This window comes from Palaemon carinicauda, chromosome 11 (assembly GCF_036898095.1).
Source record: "Palaemon carinicauda isolate YSFRI2023 chromosome 11, ASM3689809v2, whole genome shotgun sequence".
In the NCBI taxonomy this organism is placed as follows: Eukaryota; Metazoa; Arthropoda; class Malacostraca; order Decapoda; family Palaemonidae; genus Palaemon; species Palaemon carinicauda.
In genome coordinates this window covers 109,883,581-109,895,696 of record NC_090735.1, presented here as the reverse complement: position 1 = coordinate 109,895,696, position 12,116 = coordinate 109,883,581, and the positions used below count along the sequence as shown (strand labels likewise).

The following is a 12,116-nucleotide window of genomic DNA, read 5'->3' as shown; positions in this document are numbered from 1 at the left end:
AAGGTGAAAGGTTAAAAACACTTACAACATTGAATGGTCATAGCGTAAAATGCGTTTCACACCCTACTTTCAACCAGAGTAGAGGTGTGATATATGCTCCAGAATTGTTGGATATAGAGGAGAAAGAAATAGAGGATGAACTGAAAAGTCAAGGAGTAGTTAAAGTAGGCAGAATGAGAAAGAGAGTTGGAGAACAACGTATCCCTCTTGCTACTCTGATTATAACATTTGATCAATGCCGATTACCAAATGTTATAAAAGCTGGATGGCTATCTTTGAAGGTAAAACCATATATCCCGTCACCATTGCGATGTTATCATTGCCAAATGTATGGCCATTTAAGCCAGAAATGTAAAGAAAAACTAAACAATAAGCCAGCTGTTTGTGCCAACTGTGGAAAAAGTAGTCATGGAGTATGCATAGAAAACCCTAATTGCATACATTGTGGGGAAGCACACCCAGCTACATCTAAAAGCTGTGTAAAGTTTATTTTTGAAAAAGAAATTCAGGCCATTAGGACCATGGAAAGGGTTACTTTTAAAGAGGCTCGTAAAAGAGCTCTTGAAAAGCAAATAAGACCAGGGCAACCTTTTTCAATGGTTCTGAAGAAAAACTTGTCAAACCACACAGACGAAAATTATATCTCTACTTCTAAGATAAAGAAACAAATGAAAGTAGTTAAAGAGGTTGAAAGTCCCATCGAAAATCTATATCCAGAAATTGTGGAAAAATCAAAACGGACACTTAAAGATCTGAAAATTATTCAAAAGCCAACTACTCCGATTTTAAACAAAAGTACAAACCTCTCACAGGCCGTTTCCTTGCCTGATCTGATGGAGGTTGCACTCGAAACCAATTTACCTGGTGAACCCGTAGTGGGGAAGGTGCAAAAACCTGACAGATCACAACCTTTTAATCGAAAAAGAGAGAGACCTCCCTCCCTCTCTCCTCCTACCATAAGAAACATTAAAGTCACGACTTCCAATAAATATGATATCTTGTCTGCTGATGTTTCTGAACAACTAGAAGGTAAATTGAACCAATCAGAAATTCAAGTTGAGGTCCACCATCCTCCTCAACAATTAGATCAAAAGGACACAAAGAAAAAGAGAAACACAAAACCCACTATATCAAGATCCTCTCTAGAGTTACCTCCGGGAAACATTGTTAGATCAAATAGTGCCATTGGGAAGACTTCATCTAAGGTGTCTTCCAAAAAATAAAACATAGTTTTTTCCTCCATTCTGCAATGGAATTGCCAGGGTTTAAGGGCGAAATATGAACAACTTAAGCTCCTCATACGTGAGCACTCCCCTATAACAGTATGTCTACAAGAAAGCAAGCTCGATGCTAATACTCCTTGTCCTCGAGAGTATGTTAGCTATAGGACACCATATGATCAACGAGCAGGGAGCCATGGGGGAAGTCTTATATACATTCGTCGAGATGTTCCCCAAATATCTTTGTCTATCTGTACCCCTCTGCAGGCAGTGGCTGTACAGATTGATATAGGGAGAAAATACACAATCTGTTCTCTTTACTTGCCTCCAAATGATAACATCTCATATGATAATATAGTAGAGGTGATTAAACAACTCCCACAACCCTTTATCTTACTAGGAGACCTTAATAGTAGACATCCTTTATGGGGTGATGTTTTAGCAAATGCAAGGGGTAATATTATATCGTCAATTTTGGAGAATGAAGATGTCGGACTCCTCAATACAGGAGAGCCCACACATTTTCATGTACAGACAGGTACCTTGTCCTGCATTGACCTATCAGTTGCAAGCTCTAACTGTCTTCTCGATTTTAATTGGAGAACATTAGATGATTGGCATACTAGTGATCATGCACCAATCAAACACCAACAATGGTCCACCTTTACAAAGATCACCTCGATGGAATCTTGATAAGGCGGACTGGAATAGATTTCGGGAGTTAAGTGAAACTGAAGGAAATGCAGAACAGTTTGAAAGTGTTGATGATGCCATAGACTTACTTAATGGAACTCTTCACACAGCAGGAGTGAATTCCATTCCCAAAACAACTGGGATATTCAGACGACGACCAGTCCCCTGGTGGTCGTCAGAACTAACTGCCCTGCACAGAGCCACAAGAAAGTCTTTAACTCGATTGCGCATGCACCGTAATGAGGAGAACTTAGTCATTTACAAGAAATGTAGAGCACAGTTCCGCCGTGCCATGAAAGAAGCTAGGCGCCAGTCTTGGATGTCCTTTGTTTCCTCCATTAACAGTAGAACACCAACATCATCTGTGTGGAGGAAAGTAAAAAAGATAGCAGGAAAATTCACCCCAAACCCACCACCAGTGTTAAAGATAAATGGCCAGTATATGACTGGAGCAACCGAAGTTAGCAATGCCCTGGCTGACCATTTCTCAAATGTATCGTGCAAGTGTCAAGCAGCTCCTGGTCACCAATATAGGAGCAATGAAGAAAAGAAAGTTTTAAACTTCGCTACAAGAAAGCAAGAGTCATACAATTCTCCCTTTACTGAAAGAGAATTTGATTCTGCTCTTGCTACTTGTAACGATACAGCCCCTGGACCCGATGGAATTCCATATGCAATGATTAAACATGTACCTTATAATACAAAGTTATTTATTTTAAGCATTTTTAATAGAATATGGCATGATCATAGTTATCCAAGTGTTTGGGAACTAGCCATTATTTTAGCCTTTTTAAAACCCGGTAAGGACAAGTTTTTAGCAGCAAACTACCGACCTATTGCATTGACATCTTGTTTATGTAAAATCATGGAGAAGATGGTCAATGCAAGACTGATTTGGTACCTTGAAAAGAAGAATATTTTATCACCCATTCAATGTGGATTCAGGAAAATGCACTCAACGACTGATGTGCTGATACAACTTGAGTCCTCCATTTGTGAAGCCTTTGCTTCCAAACAGCACCATGTTACAGTTTTTTTTGATCTTGAAAAGGCATATGATACCACATGGAGATACGGTATACTTAAAAGAATCCATGAGTGCGGATTGAGAGGTGAGCTACCACTATTCATCCAGTCATTTCTTTCACATAGAGTTTTCCAAGTGAGAGTTGGGGAAGCTCTATCACAGAGTAAATGCCAGGAAGAAGGAGTTCCTCAGGGGAGTGTGCTGAGTGTAACCCTTTTTGCACTAGCAATTAATGGGATATCCTCAGTCATTCCCCGGGATGTTCTTGCAACATTATTTGTGGATGATCTCTCCATATCATTTGCTGGAGCCAGAATGGCAATGGTTGAGAGAAAAATCCAACTCTCTATTGATAAAATTATCCATTGGGCCGATATGAATGGATTTAAATTCTCAACAAGTAAAACTACAATTGTCCATTTCTGTCGTATACGGGGAGTACATCCAGACCCGGATATATACATCAAAGGTCAACGGATCCCATGTGCAAGTGAAGCCAAATTTTTAGGGTTGATATTTGATTGTAGGCTTACATGGGTTTCTCACTTAAAAACATTAAAAGCTAAATGTGTTGAAGCTATGAATCTTTTAAAAGTCTTGTCCCATACATCATGGGGGGCAGACCGCAATACAATTTTAAAATTATACAAGGCCTTGATATTTTCCAAAATTAGTTATGGATGCGAAATATACTCCTCAGCAACCCCAAGCCGGTTAAAAATACTAGATTCAATACATCATGCTAGCATTAGATTGTCCACAGGAGCCTTTAGAACCTCCCCTATCACAAGTCTCCTTGTTGATGCTGGGGAGTTGCCTCTGGACCTTTACCGAATGTCCTCTATTATTCGGTATTGGTTTAGATTGCAAAGACTCCCCAATTCTTCAGCCTTTCAAACTGCAAGCCTTGTAAGGAACTCAACCTACTTTGAGTTGCACCCAAAATCTCCTCAACCCTTTGGGTTTCGGGTTAACCAATTATTAAACAATATGGATATGATTAGAAATAAGGTGCTTCCATTCAAGGTATCATCAACGCCTCCATGGAAATTACCTGACATATCTTTTTGTAGATACTTTATTGGAGTTAAGAAGAATTTGACTGACTTAGAATCCAGGTCTCTTTTTATGGAACATGTCGAAGAACATAGGGGATCGACTTTTATATATACTGATGGCTCCAAATCTGATGCTGGCGTTGGATTTGGAGTACATAGTAATGATTTTAATTGTAGAGGTGCACTTCCTCTAACAGCTTCCATATTTACTGCCGAACTGTATGGCATATTAACCGCTATTGAGAAAATAGCTTTGGAAAAGGAGGGTAATTTTACAATTTTTAGTGATGCAAGGAGTGTTCTTCAAGCTTTAGAAGTTTTTAATTCTAGTAACCCTCTAGTTTTAAAGATTTTAGAATGGCTTTTTATTATTGGACGGAAAGGTATAACTGTTCGATTTTGTTGGGTTCCAGCACATGTAGGTGTGTCTGGGAATGAGAAGGCAGATTTACTGGCGAAGAATGCGGCATCCGAGTTGCTACCAAGGAGGTATCCCATTCCATGTAACGATTTCCTACCTTACATCAAGAAATTGGTATGTGATAAATGGCAACAGCACTGGGATAGTCAAGATGGCAATAAAATGAGGGAAGTAACAAATATCATATCACCTTGGAGGTATAACATGATTCCCCGAAAATGGGAGACGACTCTTTGTCGTCTCCGTATTGGTCACACACGGTTGACACACGAGTTTCTGCTGAAGGGCCAACACCAACCGTATTGCGAGGACTGCTTAGTACCTTTAACAGTGAGGCATTTGTTGACCGAATGCCCTAATTTTACTAACTTAAGAAATAGATATCTGTTTGAGGCTCGAGGTGAGGATGGCAGGTTTATCCTTGCCAAGATTCTTGGACATGATGTGTCTTACTATGCGAGCGGAATTTTTAGATTTATTTCAGAAGCAGGTCTTCTGAAAACTATTTAACTATTGTAAGGACTTCTTAATTTTTTTTATGGTTTTAATCAAATTTGCTTTTAATTTTCATATACAGTAAATGGTATCGGCGTCAATGACCTTAGATGTCAGGATGCCAGAAAACTTTCAATCAATCAATCAATCTTCTGCTGCCAAGCCTCCCTCTAAGGGGAGTGCTTTGACTGAGACTCCCCTTCGGAGGACTGATGGTCCTGACGATCTTCCTCGTGGCCGCCTTCGCCGTAAGGCTCACCGTCCGCTGCGTCGCAAGGGCCTCCTGTCTCCTTATAAGGGTGCTAAGAGGCGCCTTTTTGAATCTTCACTTCCTTCCTCCGAAGGGGACTCTCCCCGCCGTAAGCAGTCTGCAGCTCCAGCTTCCTTAGACCTCTCTGCTGATCGGTCTCCTACGCCTTCCAGACCTTCAACTTCTGGTGCAGATGTTCAGCAGCCTGACCTCGTCACCCGACGGGCAACGGTCCCTTCAGGGCAAAGGGATTCTTCCCTTGCGCGTTAGGGTTCCCCTGGGCGCCCTTCTGCAGTGTTAGCGCACAGGCGCTCTCCTGCAGTGTTAGCGCACAGGCGCTCTCCTGCTTGTCAGTGCTCTCCTGTTCGTCAGCGATCTCCTGTTCGCCAGCGCTCTCCTGATGATCGCCCCTCTTCTCGCCAGCGCTCTCCTGATGATCGCCCCTCTTCTCGCCAGCGCTCTCCTGAGGACATCCTTCAGCCTGTTGTTCCTGTTGAGCGCCCAGCGCGCCAGCGTTCCCCTGCTCGCCCTTCTGCAGCGTTAGCGCACAGGCGCTCTCCTGCTCGTCAGCGCTCTTCTGACTGTCAGCACTCTCCTGTTCGTCAGCGCGCTTCTGATGACCATCGCCCCATTGCTCGCCAGCGCTCTCCTGTGGACTCCGAATATCCTGCAGTTCCTGTTGTGCGCTCCTCGCGCCATCAGTCTCCTGAGCGCCCTTGCGATCCTGTTCGTCAGCTTGTTCCTGCGCAACATCGCTCGCGTTCTCCAGCGCGTACTTCCAGAATGCATGTACGCCCACGCGCCTCCTGTTCCTGTGCCCGTTCGTGAACGTTCGCCTCTGCGCCCCGCGCCGACTGTCCCCTCACAGGATTCCACGCGTCGCCCTCTTGCTTGCCAGCAGTCACCAGCTCGCCAGCGATCACAGACGCATCAACATTCGCCTGCTCGTCAGCGATCTCCTGCGCGTCAGCGATCTCCTGTGCGTCAACGGTCCCCAGCGCGTCAGCGATCACCTGAACATCGGCGATCTCCAGACCGCCCGCGTGACCTATCACCTTCGCGCAAGCGTTCTCCAACGCGCCGTCGCCCAGAAGATCTGGAAGGACATGGGTCGCCTTCTGTTAGCTCGCCCTCGCGCGGTCGTTCGCCTACGCGGTCTACGCGCTATCGCTCGCCAACGCGCCACCATGCACCAGTGCGCCATCGCTCGCCTACGCGCCAGCATTCACCAGCGCACCACCGATCGCCTGCTCGCAATCGCTCTCCCACGCGCTACAGGTCTCCTGAACAACGTCGTCAGCGGTCATCGGAGCGTTCTCCCTCGCCGACGCGCCAACGCGTTCGTTCACCAGCTCGCCCACGCGTTCGTTTGCCAGCTTGCCCACGCGCTCGTTCGCCTGTACGCCCTCGCGCCCACTCGCCTGCTCGCCCGCGCGACCGTTCGCCTGCGCGCCCGCGCGACTGCTCGCCTGCGCGCCCGCGCGACTGCTCGCCTGCGCGCCCGCGCGACTGCTCGCCTGCGCGCCCGCGCGACTGCTCGCCTGCGCGCCCGCGCGACTGCTCGCCTGCGCGCCCGCGCGACTGCTCGCCTGCGCGCCCGCGCGACTGCTCGCCAGCGCGACCGCTCGCCCGCGCGACCGCTCGCCCGCGCGACCGCTCGCCCGCGCGACCGCTCGCCCGCGCGACCGCTCGCCCGCGCGACCGTTCGCCTACGCGCGACCACCGTTCGCGTCAGATTTCGCAGCCCGTGACAGCAGCAGGAACGCGTGTCGCCAGACTGCACTCAGGATCGCCTCCACCAAAGCGCAGGACTCTTGTGCAGGATAGGGAAGATACTTCAGAGAGGTCAGTGCAACTTTCTTCCCCTTTTCCTTTTCAGGCAGGTCCATTGGTGTCCACTCCGAAGGATCGCTCGATCCCCTTCCCTCCAGCGGGGATTTCGGACTCTGTGTCCGTGGAGTGGCAGACTTGGTTTGGTCCTCTGATGCGGGCGTTAGTGAAGGTTATGGCGCCAGCACTCGCCGATCAAGGTCACAAGCCAACGACTGCCTCGCCCCTGCTGAAGAGAAGGAGAGGAGTGGACTTCGATGTGACTTCCCCCTGGGAGAAGTTGGTTCCTAAGAGGTCTGTCAGGAAGGCCCCATCCCCTTCCCGTGGACGAGGCTCTTCCGTCCTCGGGTGAGTCCAGTGAGGTGATAGTCTCCCCCTCGGCACCAAGGGGGGAGCCTTCTCCTCATGGAGGAGAATCGTCTCGCGCGGAAGGTGCTCTCCGAACCTCTTTGTTGGGATCCTGTATCCCTCCCAGGAGGGAACCCAAGGACTCCAAAACTATCTCGAAGTCGTCTTCAAGGATTCGCCAGGAACCCGCTGCTCCCCGGGAGAATGTCCACGCTTCGCCCCAGGAAGAGATTCCGGGGACGGGAGACTTAGCTGCCAGTCCGCAAGGAGGAGACCAGCAGGAGTCTGAGCATGCCTTCTGGCAGGTCCTGAGCCTGATGAGGCAACTCAACGGGTTCGTGGACCCCGTGATCCCCCCCCGAGAAGGCAAGGACACGGTCCTGGACCAGGTGTTCGATGTTCAGAAGGCCCCTAAGACCAGTGCGGATCTGCCCTGGTCTCGGGGATTGAAGAGTGCCAGAGCCAGGGCCAATGCCCAACTCGCGACTCTTGCTTCCTCCAGTCGTTCCTCTGCCGGGAACAAACTCATCCCACCTCCTCGTTTCCAGCAGAGGAGGTATTTTGAGATCTTTGGTGAGTCTAGTCTCGCTCTTCCTCTCCATCATTCCGTAGAAGAGCTGGCTAAGGGAGTTCCTCTCGAGAAGCTCTCCGCCCGGCAGGTGACGTTCTCGGCGTCGGAGATCCTGAGCCATGAGAAGGTCGCGAAGTGTGCCATGCAGGCCACTTCGTGACTGGATATATGGCTAGGGACTCTGGGCATCCTATTGCGCTCCGAGGACTTGTCTAAGGACACCAATAGGAAGGCCCTGGAGACCTTCTTACTCTCGGGCACCCGCTCCATCGAGTTCCTGGCACACCAGGTCACCACCCTGTGGGCCAACTCGGTATTGAAGCGGCGCGATGCGGTGACCGAGAAGTTCCACCCGAAGGTCCCCGCCGTGGATGTCTGTAGGCTCAGACATGCTTCCCTCCTTGGGGAGAATCTGTTGGAGCCACAGGATATGGAGCGAACGGCTGAGAGATGGAGGAAATCTAGCCAGGACTCCCTCCTCCACAGGGCCCTTACAGCTCGGCCCTATAAGTCTCCAGCTCCGCAGCAACAGCAGCAGCAGCAGCCTCGCAAGGCACCGAAGCAGGCACCGGCAGCTAAGAGAGTGGTGTCTAAGCCCCAGCCCTTTCCAGCCAAGGTCAAGAGGGGCGGTAAGTCCTCCAGGGAAGGCAAGGCTCCTAGAGGGAGCGGCCGCGGCCACAAATACTAGGAGTGGCAATCCCCCGCGTGTCCACCGGGGGGGGGGATGCCTTCGACGGTGCGTGCACAGGTGGCAGCAACACGGGGCCGATCCTTGGACGGTTTCTGTGATCGGCCAAGGCTATCGCGTCCCGTTCATAACATCTCAACCTCCCCTGACAGCGAATCCAGTGTCATTGAGCTCCTATGCCATGGGATCGGTAAAGGGGCTAGCCCTTCGGGCAGAAGTCGAGACCATGCTCAAGAAGGATGCTCTCCAGGAGGTCGTCGACGGCTCCCCAGGCTTCTTCAGTCGACTCTTTCTTGTAAAGAAGGCGTCTGGAGGCTGGAGACCTGTCATCGACCTCTCGGCTCTGAACGGGTTTGTCAAGCAAACTCGGTTCAGCATGGAGACAGCGGACACGGTCAGACTTGCGGTGAGACCTCTAGACTTCATGTGCACACTGGATCTAAAGGACGCGTACTTCCAGATCCCAATCCATCCGTCTTCCAGGAAGTACTTGAGATTCTGCCTAGACGACAAGATCTACCAGTTCAAGGTGCTGTGTTTCGGTGTCTCCACAGCTCCTCAGGTGTTCACCAGAGTGTTCATCCTGATTTCATCTTGGGCGCACAGGAACGGCATCCGACTCCTTCGTTATCTGGACGACTGGCTGATCCTAGCAGACTCGGAGTCAACCCTTCTTCGGCACCGAGACAGGCTTCTGGGTCTTTGCCAGGATCTGGGGATCGTGGTAAACCTCGAGAAGTCTTCTCTGCAGCCGTCCCAACGACTGGTTTATCTAGGTATGTTGATAGACACCAATCTCCACAAAGCCTTTCCATCAGACGACAGGATAGCAAGGCTGAGGAGGGTGGCGGAACCCTTCCTCAGGCGAGAAGAACTTCCCGCCCAAACGTGGTTGCGTCTCTTAGGTCACCTGTCCTCCCTGGCTCGTCTGGTTCCAAACGGTCGCCTCAGGATGAGATCCCTGCAGTGGCGGCTCAAGTCCCGGTGGAATCAAGAATCCAATTCCCCGGACGTACGGATCCCGATAGGATCTTTGGAACGGACGGACCTGCAGTGGTGGCTGGTCGACGAGAACCTGCGAAGGGAGTGGATCTTCTCGTCCTCCCCCCGGAATTGACACTGTTTTCGGACGCGTCAAAAGAAGGGTGGGGGCCGCACGTTCTGAACCAGAGGATCTCAGGCCTTTGGTCAGAATCAGAAAAGTGCCTGCACATCAACCTGCTGGAGTTGAAGGCCGTCTTTCTGGCTCTTCAACAGTTCCAACGGACCCTGGCGGGTCACTCCGTGGTGGTGATGAGCGACAACACAACGGTAGTGGCTTATATCAACAAGCAGGGAAGCACTTTTTCGCAGCAGCTATCCCATCTTGCAGTAGAGATTCTGAGGTGGACCGAAGTCCACTCGATAACACTATCAGCTCGCTTCATTCCTAGCAAGAGGAATGTGCTCGCCGACAGTCTGAGCAGGGTTTCGCAGATAGTGAGTACAGTACCGAGTGGTCTTTGGATCCTCAGATAGCCAACAAAGTCTTGACTTTGTGGGGTTCCCCGACCGTGGACCTGTTCGCGACAGCGTTGAATTTCAAGCTGCCTTTGTACTGCTCCCCAGTCCCGAACCCCAAGGCTCTCTGGCAAGATGCTTTCCAGCAACGGTGGGACAACATCGACGTGTACGCCTTCCCACCGTTCTGTCTGATGAGAAGGGTGCTCAACAGGACCAGACTATCGGTCAACTGTTCGATGACTCTGGTAGCTACGCTATGGCATCACGCAGAATGGTTCCCGGACCTTCTGCAGCTCCTGACGGAGCTCCCGAGAGAACTTCCTCCACGACACGAGCTTCTCAGACAGCCCCACTCCAACATCCCTCACAAGGCCGTGGCCTCGCTTTGGCTTCACGCCTGGAGACTGTCCAGCGTTTCCTCACGGAGAGAGGCTTTTCGCAACAGGTTGCGGAGAGAATGTCTCGGCACCTGCGAAAGTCCTCTGAGGGAGTCTACCAGGCGAAGTGGAGAGTCTTTTGTGGTTGGTGTCGTGTGAGGGGTATCTCTCCACTCGATGCCACTATTCCAGCAATAGCGGAGTTCCTCGTATATCTGCGGAAGGAAATGAGCCTTTCAGTCTCGGCAGTGAAAGGCTATCGCTCAGCCTTAAGCTTGGCTTTCAGGCTGAAAGGCGTGGACATTTCTTCCTTGCTAGAACTCTCTCTACTCATACGTAGCTATGAGCTTACCTGCCCCCAGTCGGAAGTGAGACCTCCTCCTTGGAACGTGGTTCGGGTCCTCAGGGCTCTTAAGAGACCTCCCTTCGAACCATTACGCCAGGCCTCTGATCGCCACTTGTCTTGGAAGACGGCTTTCCTGTTTGCTTTGGCTTCGGCCAAGCGAGTTAGTGAACTTCATGGTCTCTCGTACGACATCGCCCATTCAAGGGGATGGGGGGAGGTGACGTTCAGGTTCGTCCCTGAGTTTGTTGCCAAGACTCAGAATCCTGGGGTGCCGGATCCACGATTCGACTCTTTCAGGATCGCGAGTCTCCGTTCTGTAACAAGGGACCCAGACCAGCTGCTACTATGTCCAGTGAGGTGTCTGAGGTACTACTTAAAGAGAACTGCTGCAGTCCGTCCTCAAGTGCGAGCATTGTTTGTAAACACAGGCAGGACGAAGAGGAGGGTTACCAGGAACACTATCTCGGCTTGGATTCGAAGGGTTATCCACCACGCCTTGAATCCAGACCCTCCTCCGTCACGTCGCCCGAGGGCACACGACGTCAGGGGCGTAGCTACGTCCCTGGCCTTCAAGAGAAACTTCTCTGTGACGCAGGTGCTTCAAGCTTGGGTCTGGAAGCGTCAAACGACCTTCACAGCCCACTACCTGCAGGACGTGACCCACAGGAGCCTCGATACGTTTTCTATCGGCCCTGTGGTGGCTGCACAACAGCTGGTCTAACCTCAGGCTCCTTTATGGGCAAGTAGCAGTAGGTTGAGGGCGTTGTTACCTGGTTTTAGTCTGCGTGAATGAAAGAGTATGTCTGACCCTTACTTCTTTCTTCATCCTCCCCTCTCTTGTGGAAGCAGCATCCTGGTCTTCGCATAATTGACCTCGACTTCTGCAGGTAACCCATGCTTCCTTGTGCTCCTAGTATTAAGCTTAATACTGTCGCGTCCCCCATACCCTGACGAGGTGGTTTTGGGAACGTCCTATCCTAGATTCCTATTCAGAGGTCTCAAGGTCAACTTCATAGGACGAGTCACACTTTCCTCCACACACAACTTATGTAGGCCACTCGTTCCTAGCGAAGCAAGGAACTTGTGAGGTGCAGGGGCTCCTTCTCTCAAGTGCTACTCACTGGGAGGCGGAGTCCCCGGGCAAAGCCAAAGTCAGTAAGGCTGGGGACTTTCCACCCTTCCTAAGGGGTAAGTCACCCAATGTAAATAGCGTGGTTTGTATTTCGGTTACGGAACAAATAACAAATTCGGAGATAATTTGTATTTTTCCTAACCATACAAACCTTAGC

At 50.3% G+C, this 12,116-nt stretch overlaps 2 protein-coding genes across 3 annotated transcripts in view; both read left to right on the top strand.

Annotated features, from left to right (window-relative positions):
* Uba1 (ubiquitin-like activating enzyme 1) overlaps nt 1-12,116 on the top strand; it is a 472,916-nt gene that overhangs the window by 219,309 nt on the left and 241,491 nt on the right.
* Nucleotides 1-12,116, top strand: part of LOC137650116 (dymeclin) — a 243,632-nt gene that overhangs the window by 85,813 nt on the left and 145,703 nt on the right. The gene's annotated exons all lie outside the window — the stretch shown is intronic.